At 43.6% G+C, this 15,878-nt stretch overlaps 1 non-coding gene across 1 annotated transcript; it reads left to right on the top strand.

Moving 5' to 3' along the window:
* Positions 1–970: 970 nt before the first annotated feature.
* On the top strand, positions 971–1,043 carry TRNAV-UAC (transfer RNA valine (anticodon UAC)). Its single transcript has one exon. It is a non-coding gene; the product is annotated as a tRNA-Val (tRNA).
* The last annotated feature ends 14,835 nt before the right edge of the window (positions 1,044–15,878 follow it).

A 15,878-nucleotide genomic window follows, 5' to 3' on the forward strand; every position in this document is an offset into this window, starting at 1 on the left:
TCTGGGGTTCCTCCAGTCTCAGTCAGACCATTAACTCTTGTCTTCTTACTGGAATTTGAGTTCTGCACCCCACTTTTCTCCTGTTCCATCAGGGACTCTCTGTTGTGTTCCCTGTCAGGGCAGTCATTGGTGGCAGCGGGACACCATCTAGTTCTTCCTGTCTCAGGTTGATGGACTCTCTGGTTTATGTGGCCCTGTCTGTCTCTTGGGCTAATACTTTCCTTGTGTCTTTGGTGTTCTTCATTCTCCTTTACTCCAGGTGAGCTGGGACCAACTGATGCATCTTAGATGGACGCTTGCAAGCTTTTAAGACCCCAGACACCACTCACTAAAGTAGGATGGAGAACACTTTCTTAATAAGCTTTGTTATGCCAATTGACCTAGATGTCCCCTGAAACCATGGTCCCCAGACCCCCGCCCCTGCTACTCTGTCCCTCGAAGTGTTTGATTGTGTTCAGGAAACTTCTTAGCTTTGGTTTAGTCCAGTTGTGCTGACTTCCCCTGTAGTGTGTGCTGTGCTTCCCTTCACCTAGGATAATTCTTGTCTACTATCTAGTTAGTGAATAACCCTCCCCATCCCGCCCCACCCTCCTAACCATCAAAGCATGTTTTCTTCTGTGTTAAAATCTTTTCTTGAGTTCTGCTAAGAGAAATTTTAAAAAATTGTATTTAAATTCTCCTAAAGAATTTTTAGGCTTTTAAAAAGCTTCACTTATCTAGAATCGCAGTTTATTACAAAACACAGCAAACCAAGGGAACCATCTTTGCTCCCTTCAAGGAAAGGAACTGCTCTTAGAAAATACATACACGGTAAAGTAACTTGAGGGTGCCTGCTGCTTTCGGACAATAGATGGCAGTGTGGGACAACGGTGAAGCTACTCTTTTCCTGTAGCTTAGAGGAAAAAGGGGAAACACAAAATCATACACGACAATCATCTGCCTATTCGGGAGATCTGCTTTAAGTCGTGAAGGTTCCATAGTGTAGTGGTTATCACGTCTGCTTTACACGCAGAAGGTCCTGGGTTCGAGCCCCAGTGGAACCATTGCTAGAATATTGTTTTGAGGAGCTCTGGTGGCGCAACGGGGAGCCCTGGTGACGCAGTGGTTAAGTGCTTGGCTGCTAACCAAAAGGTTGGCAGTTCGAACCCACCAGCCGCTCAGTGGGAGAAAGATGTGGCAGTCAGCTCCTGAAAAGATTACAACCTTGGAAACCCTGTGGGTCAGTTTCTACTCCGTCCTATAAGAATCAACTCAACGGCAACGAATTTATTTAAAATCACATCGCCCGGGTCAGAAGATTGGATGAGGAAAGAAACAATTAGCTAATGGAGGGAAAGGTGAAAAGGAAGAGGACTTTCCACTGGAATGGGAGGAAGAAGTTGCTCTGACACAAGTGTCAGAGAGGCCCCAGAGAGAGTCTCCTAAAATCCATTGTTAGGATTCCAGCCCTTTGGATTACTGCTTAAATCACAAATGCACCCAGGAGGGAACACATTTCTGGGCATTAATCTGTCAACTTGCTTTGTAATAAAGGTCACTCCCTGACAGCAAAGAAACTCCCCCAAACAGGCAAAATTTGCCAGGGAGAAAATCAAGTCCAATGTTCAGGGGGATAAGCCTGGGGGGGGGAGCCCAAAGTCAGGTCTCTGGGCACAGGGCACCAGGAGGAGGGGACTCAGAAAGGGAAGGAAGCTGGGCTCCAAACGTAAACTCCCATGGGCCTGCCGAGAGGCATTTGCCAGTGGAGGGGGCTGGGGCTGTGTCCAGGTATCCTGAGGCTGAGGCAGGAGGATATTCCTCAGCCTCCCCCGTGGACCCGTCTCATAGGACGATCTTGCTTCATCAGCATCAGAGAGTGTTCAAAAATTGGTGTGGGAGAATGCACAAGGGGTTACACTATAGAAGTCCCTGGCCCATATGTAAGAACTACCGCGATCTATATCCTTGCGACTCAAATGTGGTCCTCAGAGCCACAGCACTGGCATCGTCTGAGGGCTTGTTAGAAATGCATAGTCTCAGGCCCACCCCACACCGCTGAGATAGAATTCCCTCACTGCACATTGCCTTCTTAGCCGACTTAAAGCTTTGGAAGAGTTGTCCGGTATATAGAACCACAGAAGTTTACCAGTGTTACAAAACAAACAAACAAATAAACACAAAGCAAAACTAAGCTAGAATTAAACCAAGGAAACAAATCATCTTTGCTCCTTTGAAGTAAAGAAACTGCTCTTAGAAAATGTAGGGTGAAGTAACTTGATGGTGCCTGCTGCTTTCAGGCACTAGATGGCAGTGTGGGACAACCGCTTTTCCTGTAGCTTGGAGGAAGAAGGAGAAACACAAAATCACACACCACAATCTTCTGCTTGATAGGGACCTATTTAAAATCACTTTGGTGGGGTCAAAAGGTTAGGAAATCTTCTGGATGAGGAAAGAAAAAATTAGCTAATGGAGGGAAAGGTGAAAAAGAAGAGGACTTTCCACTGGAATGGGAGGAAGAAGTTGCTTTGACACCTTAAGTGTCAGAGAGGCCCCTGAGAGAGTCTCCTAAAATCCATTGTTAGGATTCCAGCCCTTTGGATTACTGCTTAAGTCACAAATGCACCTGCGAGGGAACGCATTTCTGGGCATTAATCTGTCACCTTGCTTTGTAATTAAAGGTCACTCCCTGACAGCAAAGAGACTCCCCCAAACAGGCAAAATCTGCTAGGGAGAAAATCAAGTCCAATGCTCAGGGGGATAAGCCTGGGAGGGACCCCAAAGTCAGGTCTCTGGGCACAGGGCACCAGAGGGAGGGGACTCTGGAAGGAAAGGAAGCTGGGCTCCAAAAGTGAACTCACATGGGCCTACTGAGAGGCATTTGCCAGTGGAAGGGGCAGAAGCTGTGTCCAGACATTCTTTACTAATTAAGCTAAACTATTTTTTGGTTTAAAGAAGACTTCAGGGGATAGTTGTGGTTTAAGGTTTAAAGATTATCTCAGGGCAATAGTTTCAGGGGTTCATCCAGCCTCCATGACTCCAGAAAGTCTGGATTCTATGAGAATTTGAAAGTCTGTTCTACATTTTCCCCCTTTTGATCAGGATTCTTCTGTAGATCTTTGCTAAAAACCAAACAAGGAAAGATTAATATAAAGATTATTAATTACAGCAGGGGACTGGAGTAATTAGGGATTGGCTACAAGAAGTAAAGAGAATTCTGGAGAGTATAGGAATAACAGATATGAGAAGCAGCCACCACCCTATGGCTGCAATAAAGCACCCAAGGAAGAGCCCTTCCCCACTCTAGGGCTACCATCCAGATCTTGTTGGGAGGGCAAGGCCATGTGTCACTAAAAGACAGAAGTTGCTGTGGTGCTGCACCAGTGGAACTTCCTGGAAATCTGTGTTCTGAAACTTGTGGGAAACCTTCTCTCTAGGGTCCCAAGCAATGCTGTTCACAGGGAGGTGTCTCACTGCAGGCTGTAAAACCACTTGAGGTGGGTGCCAGGGTAACCTGCTGGCCCCTGGGTGCTGCTGGTTACCATACACTGGGAGCCAGGCGCAGGAGAAGTTGCGAGAGTGCAGGAACTACACACCGGAGAAGCTGCCAAGCCAGCACACTGAAACCAAGAAACAAAACCCTTTCCTTCTGCAATGTCACTCTCCCACCCTCTATGACAATGCTTAACATCCTGCCAGCTGCCAAAGGAAAGATATTTAAAGGGCTCAAATCCATTTTCCCAGAGCTGGCAATGAAGGGTGACTTTGGAACGAAGCTAATCAGTACAAAAGATTCCTGATGTTGCTTATCACTGGTGCTTCATCATTCCTTGTTGGTTCCCTTAGCCCCGCCTATACCTCTAGAGAGTCCCTTCAGTAAACTCTCTTCAGTTTAATCTTTTAGGTGTCATCCATTTTTTATTGGAACCCTGGCTGATACACTGTTACAATGAATGACCAGTTAAAATGAATGAAGGTATCAATATGGATAGTTGTCAAAAACTTAACTTTACATGAAAAAAAAAGTCACATGGGAACAGGGTAGGTACAATATGCTATTTATGTAAAATATTAAACCACACAAGCAATTATATACATTATTATGTATGGAAACATACATATGTAGTTAAAAGTACAAACATTCATGGGAATGAGGACAGGAGTTACCTCTGGAGACAAAGAGAAGGAATAGGTGTATATATATGAGTAGGGGGAGCAGGTGGGCTTTAACTGTTCTCTGTAATGTTTCTCTTTTCTTTTTTAAGATTTCTGAAACAACTTAGGTAAAATTTTAGCATCTGTTAAATCTGGGTGTTGGTAGTTATATTATCTTTATTATGTGTGTTTACAATATTTAAAAATTTAACAATGTTAACTACTGTGGAGATTGCCATTAAATTTAACCAAGTGCATACAAAGAGGTAGAGAATACTAGCAATTCAGCGTGCCAGTACAAGAAATCTGGCAATGGCAGGAGATAATTGATTCTCAGATGGGTGGTAGTCAAAATAAACTGCTATAGAGAAGTTCAAAAGAGGGAAGGAACACTGGGAATAGAAGATTTGGGGAAAGCTTCATGCAAGAGTTGGAACGGAATGGCGTCTTGAAGGCTGGCTGGGATTTGGATAGTGGCAGGAAGAGGGTTAACACTACCGACAGTGAAAATGGAATTTTGCAAGAGTGGTGGTCGCCAAGCACCAGGCATTCTGAAAGGTCAGCAGAGTGTTTGTGTGGGTCTGCAGTCATAGTTCAGGATGGAGAGCTGGTTGGAGCAAGACTCTGTTAAGCCTGAAGCTTCTCCCCACCTAGGTCATTCTGCTCATGTCTCCACCTGCCAGACAAGGAGCAGCCTCCGAAAGGCCTTCCAGGTTGTTTGAGGGGCCTGGATCTTAGGCAGTAGTCATAAAGCTTTTCTTAGCCAAACGGTGACACGATCCAAGCTGTGATTTCAGCAGATTCATTTGGCAATGCCACCCAGCATGGACTGAAGAGGAGAGAGAGTTGGAACAGGAGAAACTATTAGGAGGACAAAGTCATCATTAAAACGTGCGAAGGTAATGGCCTGAACTAGGACCGTAACCCCAGGAGTGAAAAGAACTGATGTTGACAGAACTCAGCGACTATTGCATCCAGAAGGCTAAGAAGAAATTGAAGAGGGCTCCAAGGTTTGGGAGAATAGTGGTGCCTTAAGGACAATAGTGAGAGGCAGTGGAGGTTCAGTGGTAGAATTCTCACCTTCCATGCAGGAGACTCAGGTTCGATTCCTGGCCAATATACCTCATGTGTACCCACCACCTGTCTGTCAGTGTGGTATTGCTATGCATGTTGCTATGATGCTGAACCAATTTTGGCGGAGCTTCCAGAATAAGACGGACTAGGAAGAAAGGCCGGGATCTTCTGAAAACCAGCCAATGAAAACCTTATGGATCACAAAGGTCTGGTTTGCAACCAATCATGGGGATGGTGCAGGAGCGGGCAGCATTTTGTTCCGTTGTGCATGGGGTCACCCATGGGGTCACCATGAGTCGGGGGCCAACTCATCAGCAGCTAACAACAAGGACAATAAGTGGAGTTGGGAAGGGCAGGAAGCTTTGGGAAGATTAGAAGTTCATTTGTATAAAACTTGAGCCTAATGTGACATCTAAGTGTCCAGTCCATTAAGCAGGAGATTTGAGACTGGTAGCTTGGGAGGCTAGTCAGAGCTACATATCCAGATTTGGGTGCTTAGAAATCATGGGATTATGCGTGCTTTTAGAGAGAAATGATAAAGAGAGGAAAAGGTGCACTAAAGGCCTTAGAAAATAAGGAGTAAGAAGGTAGAAGAAACTTGAGAAAGAGAAAGAGCTAGAACTCCATCAAAAGCGGAAGCAGAACTTGGAAAGAGTATGGCCTCTAAGGCCACACTGACCAGCAGAAGAGAAGAGCCAGTTTTCCATTGGCCTTTGGCAATTGCAAGCCCACCCAGCATCCTTTGGGCAGGGCAGCATCAGGTCCAGAAGAGTTTCAAATGGTCTCCAGCTTTCTCTCAGCTCTGGCCAGTCACAAATGCCTAGGACCTGGAGTCTTTGCCAATCTTTAATTCTCTCAGTTAGCTGTCGTTTTCCCAGTTCCGTCATTTTCCATCTATCTTGAAATAACCCAAATAACGAAGTGTGTCTTCCTCTGCAACCCTACAGCACGTTTCTTGCCCCTGTATTGGTCATTAAATAATTCTGCCCAAAGGTGATTCTGGAGTCACATGCCTGGGTTTACATCCGGGCTCCATCAATTACTATCCGTGACCTTAAACCAGTGACTGACCCTGCCATGTTTGATTCAATTTATATGCCAGGGCCTAGCACAGTGACTAATGTAATATTTATTTAGTTGGATCAGAATATTTATTGAGTTGCAAAATCCCGGGCTCCAAGTGTCACTCCTGCTTGGTCTCCATATTCTTATTCTGTCCACACCATGATATTTTCAGCAGAAGGGCAGGGGATATTGGCCATGTGTTCAAGAAGTGGATCAGTAAAGAAAAGAGAGAAATGGATGGTAACTAGAGGAGGCAGTGAAAGGCTTTTCTGGGTAATGAAGACTTGTGTGTTATTCAAGAGGGGAGGAAGGGACTGATGTAGCTCCAAGAGCTGGAAAGGTAAGGAATTCTTGTAGGGTTGATATCTGGGAAGGGGGCAGGGAAGATTTAAATCATGAGCACCAAAGGAAGGAGTTTGCCTTTCTTTTATTAAAAATATTTTTTTATGTCTTTGGAAGCAATAAAAATCTTCTTAAACAGCAATTAACAGTAGTTAGTGGAGAAAGCCATCATGCCAAACATATTATTACTTGAACTGATTCTTCTTTGAATCACTGAAGTTTTCATGCATGAACTGATAAAGGTATATGTGCTTGTGTTGTACATGTATGCCTAAAAAAGGATTTAACAAATTCCTTCAACTCAAACGGTTCTATCTAGAAATTCTATTCAGGTGAAGCTTCTGAACGGATAAATTGAGTTACTGAACTTGCCTGAAATACAGTCTGGTGTACTCAGAAAAAATAATTGAAACTATAGAAATGTTGTATGAATATTACAGTGAACTCCTGAATTGCTTTATACCCTATGTGTTTTTTAAATTTATTTTTGGTGGCAATATATACAACCAAACACGTCCGTTCACAATTTCTACAGGTGCAGTTCAATAACGTTGGTTACATACGTCACTATGTCTCACCATTCTATCTCTACCCATATTGTGACATCACCGTTAATTTAAACTCTCTGCCTCTTAAAGTTCTCATCTGTGCTTTAGATGAACTCCTGTCAGTTTGAACTCACATAGATAATTCTTTATAAGAGTGCAATGCTCAAGGCAAACATTCTTTATTAATTGGGCTAAACTGTTGTTTAGTTTACCAATGGTTTCATGGGATAGTTTTGGTTTAAGTTTTAAAGATGATTTCTAGGCAATAGATTAAGGATTCCCCCAGTGTCAATAGATCCAATAAGTCTGGTTTCCATATGTATTTGAATACCCTGTGCGTTTTATGTGTTTCTCTCTCTCCCTCTCTCTCTTTCTCTCTCTCTCTATGTATATATACACGCACACATATAAAAATAATGTATATATTATATATAACATCATATACACATTATTCTTATTTACATACGTTTTTCAACTGCCTGACAATAAATTGCAGAAATCATATCCTTCTCCCCTGAATACTTCAGTATACCTCTCCTAAAAACAAGAACATTTTCCTATGTAACCATAGTGTATGTATGAAATTCAGGAAATTTAATATTGATATAATACTATTATCTAATATACAGTCCATATCCAAATTTCATGGATTGTCTCAATACTGTCCTTTATAGCAACTTTTCCCCCAATGCATAATCCAATCCTGGATCACAGATTGCATATGATTGTCATGAGGGGTTTGCCTTTAAAAAGAGGAGTAACACTTCTACTAAAACAGTAAAAAAGAAAGAAAGAGATAGATGTAGAGAAAGAGAATCATGTTTGATGACCTGATGTCAGCAAAGTCAAAGGGGAGGATAAGGGAGGTGGATAGAATTGGGGGCTTGAAGTGAGAGAGAAGTTTCTTGGGAGAGGTCTTAGTGTTGGAGGCAAAGAGATGAGTTAGAAGACTATTCATTGAACATCAGTTGAAGTTGGACAACCTAAACTTGTTTTCCGATGCATCATTTTTCCTCTATAACATGCTCGAGAAATGGTCAGTAGACCACATGAATAGAAAATGAGATGGTTCAAAAGTTTCAGCATGGAATTTTGGAACAGACTTGGCAGAAGGTTCAAATGAGGTGTAGGTATTAGTGAAGAATATACTGAAGCGATTAACTGGGTAGTCAAGGCTGGGGCGTGGGCAGTTAGTTAGCGTCATGCATGGCCCGGGTAAACTGGTGGAGTTACAAAATTAGTGAAAAGCTGGGTGGGGGTTTAAGAGAGAGAAGTTGAGCAGATGAAAATCAAAAAGCTGGCATTCCAAGTCTGGCATCTTGAGGTAGTGCGTGCCACATGATTAGCTATTCAGGCTTCGTCTGGGCTGAAGTGTGGCTATGGCTGGTGTTGTTGGAGGCCTGCAGCTGAGCCAGAATGGTGGAGAAACAATGGTTTTAGTTGATGTGTTCACATGAATATCAATCTCACAGCGCCTGCCTGTGAATCATCATATGCTGACTCCATAATAACATTAGCTAACACTTGTTGCTGTTGTTAGTTGCTGCTGAGTCAGCTCTAAGTCATGGTGACCCCATGTACAACGGAAGCAGGGATGGTGAGGCTTCCACTTGCTTGCTTTGGACACGTTATCAGGCAGGGAAGATCAATCACTAGAAAAGGACATCATGTTTTGCAAAGTAGAGGGTCAGCCAAAACGAGGGAAACCTTCAATGAGATGGAGCTAACATTTAATGGGTGCTCACTGTGTGCCAGTCACTGTTTTAAACCCTTCACACGTGCTAATCCATTTAATTCTCTCAACCACCCCAAGAGATAAGTATGATTAGTGTCCCCCATTTTGTAGATGAGTAAACTGAGGCACAAAGCAGTTAGGTAACATACCCAAGTTCAGACAGCTGGCAAGTGGCTGTGCCAGAATTTGAACCAAAGCAGTCTGGTGCCAGAGTCTATGCTCTTAACCGTTCTACTGCCTTTATACAAATAGATGCCTCAGACCAACCATGACAGTGGGCCTGGATCCTTCTCACTTGTACCTGATCTGTTTTTCATCCGAGTTTGCTTTCCCTCTGACTTATAACTCAACTTTGCAAGACAATCTAGATCCCATCTCTGGCTTTTGGGAAAAATGTCTGTATTTGGTCTTTCCGATGGACCCTGTCTGGGCACAGTGCTGTTACGTATGTGCAATGAACACTGAGTCTTATGGGGAAATGACCCTCATGTGTGAGCTTTTTTTAATGGAGAGGAGGCAGGAAGGCAGGGACATGAGGTGCCCAGAGGCCCAGTCATAGAGGCCAAAGTCAAAAGAGAACAGGAGGCAGGTTTGCTTGGTTAGGATCAAGCAGTCCTCAGAGCTGAGAAATGATGAGATGTGAGGTCACAGAGTGGAGCAGGCAAACAGCTCAAAGTCAATGAGATGGACAATTAGACAGATTTGGTCATGGGAAGAGGGGACTTGGGGGGAGGGGCTTGCATGCCACAAATAATCTCTTCAGTCCTCACCTCCTCACAATTATCCAAATAAATATAAATAAATAGAAAACCAGTTGCTGTCAAGTCGACTCTGACTCATGATGACCGCATGTGTGTCAGAGTAGAATTGTGCTCCATAGGGTTTTCAAGGACAGATTTTTTGGAAGTAGATTGCCAGGCCTTTCTTCTGAGGTGCCTCTGGGTATTCTCAAACCTCCAACCTCTCAGTTAGCAGCCAAGCACGTTAACTGTTTGTGCCACCAAACCCATACCAAACCAAACCTGTTGCTGTTGAGTTGATTCCGACTCATAGCGACCCTATAGTAACCACCAGAGACTCGCAAATAAATATACAATTTGAAAAGAAACAGTGTGTTGATATAAACACACAGACTTTTGGAGAGCTTCCGTAGGCCAGCCTGTGGCCCTAGGCCCCCTCTGTGAAAAGTTCTGGGACCACGTCTGTACTGAAGAGAAAGCTGGAGAACTGCAAAGAGCACGGCTGATGTCACAAGATTATGTTGGAAAGGAGAACAAGAGCTGCTAGCAGGAAGAAAAGGTTAAAGTATGTGGGACGATCAAAAAGGAAGAAAGTCACATAGGTTAGGTGGTGCTGTAGAGAGTTTCTTTTTTGGTAAATGGAGAATGAGGGATTGAGAGAATTTCAGGGCACTGACAGGATGGGAGAGACATTGCATGTGAGAGGAAAGGGAAAACTGGACTATAAGAAGTATTATGGAGGTTGCAAATTGGGTCTGCTTTTGCACTCTTTTAGGGACTCCAAACCAAAAAAAAAAAAGAAAAACACAAAAACCCAAACCTATTGCCACTGAGTCAATTCTGACTCACGGGGACCTCATGTGCTTCAGAGTATAACTGCACTCCATAGGGTTTTCAGCACAGGTAGTCCCCGATTTATGCACAACCCGTAGTTACGAACAGACGCCTGTAAAGCCCGTTATATTAAAAATTCGAGGTACATACAATGGTTCGTAATAACAGACGGCTGCTACTTTGCAATACACATCAAAGCATTATGATTATTATTACTGTATGATTCTGTTAAAGATGTGTCAGTGTATCTGGAAGTGTTTCTTTAATGCACAGAAAGGTACACTATATACTAAGACAAATATTTGACTAACTGACGTTAGATATGAATCATACCTAATTGTTCCAACATATGTACAAATTCAATTTAAAGACAGACTTAGGAATGGAACTGGTTCTCAGTCCAGGGACTGCCTGTAATTATAATCTTGTGGAAGCAGATTGATAGGACTTTCTTCCGTGGCACTGCTGGGTGGATTCAAACTGACAACCTTTCTGTTAGGGGCCTAGCCCAAACCACGTGCCCCACCTAGGGACTCCTTCGGGACTCCGGAGAAGCTTCGTTAATTTTGGAGGCTGGGTTATGTTTCTTTGAATGACACTCAGCATGGAGACTGGATTGTGTAGGTGCTGATTTTTATTTTGAGTTACAAAATAAACAAAATGTACAAAGCTGGAAAGAGGACGAGGACTCAGGTATCTGAGTAACAGGTACCACGAACCTGGATGCCATCATCAGGATGATATGCAAGGGGAAAAAGTGAATAGATTAAACATTGAATATAGACAGAGGATTTCTCAGGATGGTGTCAATTTGTCACCTCTGCTCCCTCAAATTGTTTAACTATGACTAATTTTTTTCCCTAATCTGACATTTTGAAAGAAATCTTTTGAAACTATTCATATCCGAAAGACAGAGGCAAAAAATCATTTGGCTGATGAGTAAACATAGGCTTGGGTGCATTCATTTTGGTGGTAGTCACTTTATGGTAACAAAACCTGATCTTTTTCTGAACTCTAATTAATCTACACCGGGAAAAAAAAAAAAAAAAAAAAAAGGAAGGAAGCCAAACAAGTTGCCATAGAGTCAATTTTGACTCATAACAACCTTATAGGACGGAGTAGAACTGCCCCATAGGGTTTCTGAGGGGCGGCTGATGGACTTGAACTGCCAACCTTGTGGCTAGCAGCCGAGCTCTTAACCACTGTGCCACCAGGGCTCCAATTAATCTAAGGCAGGTACAATTTTGAGGCGAGCTAGATAGAGAGAGGTGAAGTTACTTGTCCAAAGATACCCTGCTGGTGAGCAGCAGAGCTGTAGCAAAGCGGAGGGTATGCAGGTGGAATGAATACAGTACCGCAGCGAGGGGCCCACATGCAGGTTTCCCTCATCAGATGTTCCTTTGGGCTACAGAAATTTGCTACAACTTAAGGAATGAAGGAAGGAATTTTATGCACGTTATCAGAAATTTATAATTTTAGAAAATTGTAAGAGTTTATTATCTCGTTAAAAATAACTCGTTCCCGTTGAGTTGATTCTGACTCATAGCAACCCTATAGGACAGAGTAGAACTGCCCCATAGAGCTTCCAAGGAGCACCTGGTAGATTTGAACTGCTGACCTCTTGGTTAGCAGCTGTAGCTCTTAATCACTACTCCACCAGGGTTTTCAGAGTTTATTATAATCTCTGATTAATGCCTGGAATATGTATGTATCTGTATATCTATGTATACATACAGATCTAAAGAATCTCTCTCCATATATATATATATACATATGTAGTCATATATATTTGTATATATATACACATACACATATATGTATTTATAGAAAAGAGGAGCTTCAACTTACAAAGAGGTTTGCTACAAAAGTTTTCTCTCAGAAACAGGGTTATAGGGGTTGATGAAGGGCCCAGGTCAGGCTGAAAAGCAAATTTAACTGACGTCCCAGAAGCCCAGTAATATAATGGAGCCCAATCACCATTTATGGCAGAAGTGTTCTATGGAAAACTGTGTTGGGATTCTGACTTGGAATGCCAGGGACTCGTCTCTCCTATGGGCCCTCCTCCCCACACCCCACAGGGCAGTGAAAGAGTCACTTCCCCTAGCTCTAAGGTACAGTTGGAAGCTTCTGTGCCCAGGAACAGAGGTGGGCAATATGGTAAGTGGTCAGGGATGGGTGCAGCTGGGAGCAGAAGGGGACAGAGGGGAGTTGTGACAGGTCCCCTTATGGGGCCTGGGATGCTCCCCTAACCCCTTCTTGGTTCTTTAGCTGGGCCCAGGATAGCCTACCTGCTTCCCTTCGTACTACTACCAACCGATGCTTCCCATCACTTTCTTCCCTGGTCTGTTCTGGAGCAACACGTGGTCCCAATGTTTATTCTTTACATTCCTAGCCTTGAAGCAACCACTTCATGTTTTAAAAATTTAGTCTACTTTAGAATTGTCAGGCATTTGCTTTCCTTGGGTTTGATCTTAAGAGCTGTAAGGGTTCCTTCTGGTGACAAGTTGGATAAAACCTGGGGTCACTGGGTAGGCAAGTGGTTGAGAACTAGGAACATTACTGTGCCCAGTATGTCTCTCCACAAGGAAGAAGATTTGAGGGTCACAGAAGGGCCACTTGTCTCCAGATGCCAGCTCTAGATGAAATTGCAGGGGAGGGACAGGTCAGGAAGGCTTTTCTGCTTCCTCTAGAGTAGTAACACTTCAGACATTAGCTCAGCCTGAGTCACCTAGTGACAACAGAGCTTTTTCGGTTAATGAAAAATTTCTCTATCTGTACTGATATCTTCCTAAATTATAAAATGCCCTTCCACTCCTCATTTCCTCCTATAACATTCCCCCTTTCTCTTCTGAATATGAGATGAATTTTTAGTCAAAACAACACCACCACCAAAAGACTTGAGACTCGCTGCAGGCTGAGTCCCCAAGATGTTTATTAAAATGTGCCCTGGGGATCAATACCAGCGGAAGGGAGGGGAGGGAAGCGGAACTGGGCAGAAGGAGAAGTCCAGCTGCGATGCAGGCCCAATCGCAGCTTCCAGGAAGTTCTGGGGCTAGAATTTGCTAGAACTCTGCTCTTCAGAGTTTTCCTGGATTGGGCCAAGATGGCCAGGCCTTCCTATCCTTGCATCCATCAGTCACTGGATACAGGCCACCGGGGCCAGGTGGCTCTCTGCAGCTGAGGCAATCACGGTGGGGCCAATAGCTGAAGGCTGCCTGCAACAGCACTCCCAGCAGCTGGGGCAACGAGCCCTTCTGTGAAGCGGGATTGGGAGGTGCACCCAGGTGTCTGCCATGATACTCAAAGTAACTGTGTACTAGAACTATGAATTTACAGTGTAAAAATAAAAATCATACCTGCTTCAGTTGTTATTCCCCAGCTGTCCTGATTCATTCAGCAGGGGGAGCAACAGACTGTAACCCAGGTGCCAACAGGCTCTGGTACCCAGTGCTGAGGACAGAGGCTGGGCTGAGATCCAGACCTTTCTCCTTCCACAGCGGTAACTGCCAGCAAGCATACCGTGGCAGAAAAGGAAAACGAAACCTGCCTCTCTTCAGTACTGATTTCCAAGAAAAGAGATGAATTCAATTACGTATTTGTTCTGATTATAAAAGCTGCTCATGCTCACTGTAAAAAACACCCATAGTACAAAAAAGATATAAAAGGGGGAAAAATCACCTGCAAGTTCATCAACCAGAGGTAATCAGTACTAACATTTTAGCATTTTTTAAAACATTTTAACATGTTTTTTCCTAATCTTCTCTGATTGATTCATATATCTATATGGAGGAGCTCTGGTGGCGCAGTGGTTAAAATGCTTGGCTGTTAGCTGAAAAATCAGCTGTTCGAACCCACCAGCTGCTCCACAAGAGAAGGATGTGAAGGATGTGGCAGTGTGCTTCTGTAAAGATTACAGCCTTGGAAACCCTATGGGGCAGTTCTACTCCGTTCTGTAGGTTTGCTATGGGTTGGAATCAACTCAGTGGTAATGGGTTTATATATATATGTATGTATATGTATACACACACAGTGAAATCTGTGAGAGCTGGAACTCGATGAGACTGCTTTGTTTTTCCGGGTCTCTCAAGTTTTCCCCCTTTGACAGGGTGCAGTCTTACCACTTTTCTATTGCTCATTTTAGTGGGAAATATTTGAGTTTTCCTTCTCTGACAGGTTTCTGCCTTAGACAGGTCCTAGCTTTTGCAGGTTTTATTGTATACACACGCACGCACATGCACACACACAGACATATTCTTCCCCCCATGGTTGAGCTCATGAACTTATGGGAGACAGCAGTGTACTGTGATTAAAAACAGGAACTTTGAAGGCAGAAAGACCTAGTTGGAATTCTGTCTCTGCCCTTATTAGTTATGAAACTTCCACTCATTCAAAAAATAATGATCTCCTAGGTGGCACTGGGAATATGAGGGTGAACAAAAAAGACAAAGCCTTTCCTTCATGAGCTTACCTGCTAGTGGAATCTTAACCTTTCTTAAAGTCTCCACTTTCTCACCTATAAAGTGGAGCTCATACCTACTCCATAGGATTTCCATGAGAATTACTATCTCATTGAATGAGATAATGTATGTGAAATGCGTGCAAATAGTACTTGCTCAATAAATGGCAGCTATTATCATCACATATGCTTTGCTTTTTTGCATGCAACATTATACTATAGTTTTTCCATTAGAAAAACAGCCACCCTTTGATGGGGTCGCCATGGGGCTCCTGCCACGCTGGTGGGAGTACAGGCACTTGGCTTCCTGCAGGGAGGCTGCCACATAAGTTCCAAGAGCAGCGAGCACAGTGGCACGGGCCTCCTGGGCTCAGGGGACTCCAGCTTTCCTTTGTGTTCTAGTCCTGGGGGTGTAAGTCTTCCTGCAGTCAGTAATCTCTGGGTAACCTCACGTTTCCCCTTCCACTTCTTCAGCCTTTCCAACCCTTTTGTAAGCACCCCTCCATTATGTTCCCTCTGGTTGGAATATCTCGAGTGGGTTCCCTTTTCCTGCCTGGCCCTGACGGAGACATTGTTTCATTTTGGCTTCTCATTTAAAAGGAAACTCTAAGAAACAGATAACAATCGATCAGTTGTAAAAAGAATTCAAGACTGGAAAAATAGGGCATATGAGGAAAAGTTGCATAAGTTAATAGGGCAGAAGACTGAAGTTCATTAATAAAGAAAGGGTTAACCCATTGCCATGGAGTCAATTCTGACTCATAGCGACCCTAGAGGACAGAGTAGAACTGCCCCATAGGGTTTCCAAGGCTGTAAATCTTTATGGAAGCCGACTGCCACATCTTTCTCCCCAGGAACGGCTGGTGAGTTCAACTGGTAGGTTCAAACTGTTGACCTTTCAGTTAGCAGCTGAGCACTTAACCGCTGTACCACCAGAGCTCCTATTGCGCCAC

This window comes from Trichechus manatus, unplaced genomic scaffold (assembly GCF_000243295.1).
Source record: "Trichechus manatus latirostris isolate Lorelei unplaced genomic scaffold, TriManLat1.0 scaffold00100, whole genome shotgun sequence".
NCBI classification, from domain to species: Eukaryota; Metazoa; Chordata; class Mammalia; order Sirenia; family Trichechidae; genus Trichechus; species Trichechus manatus.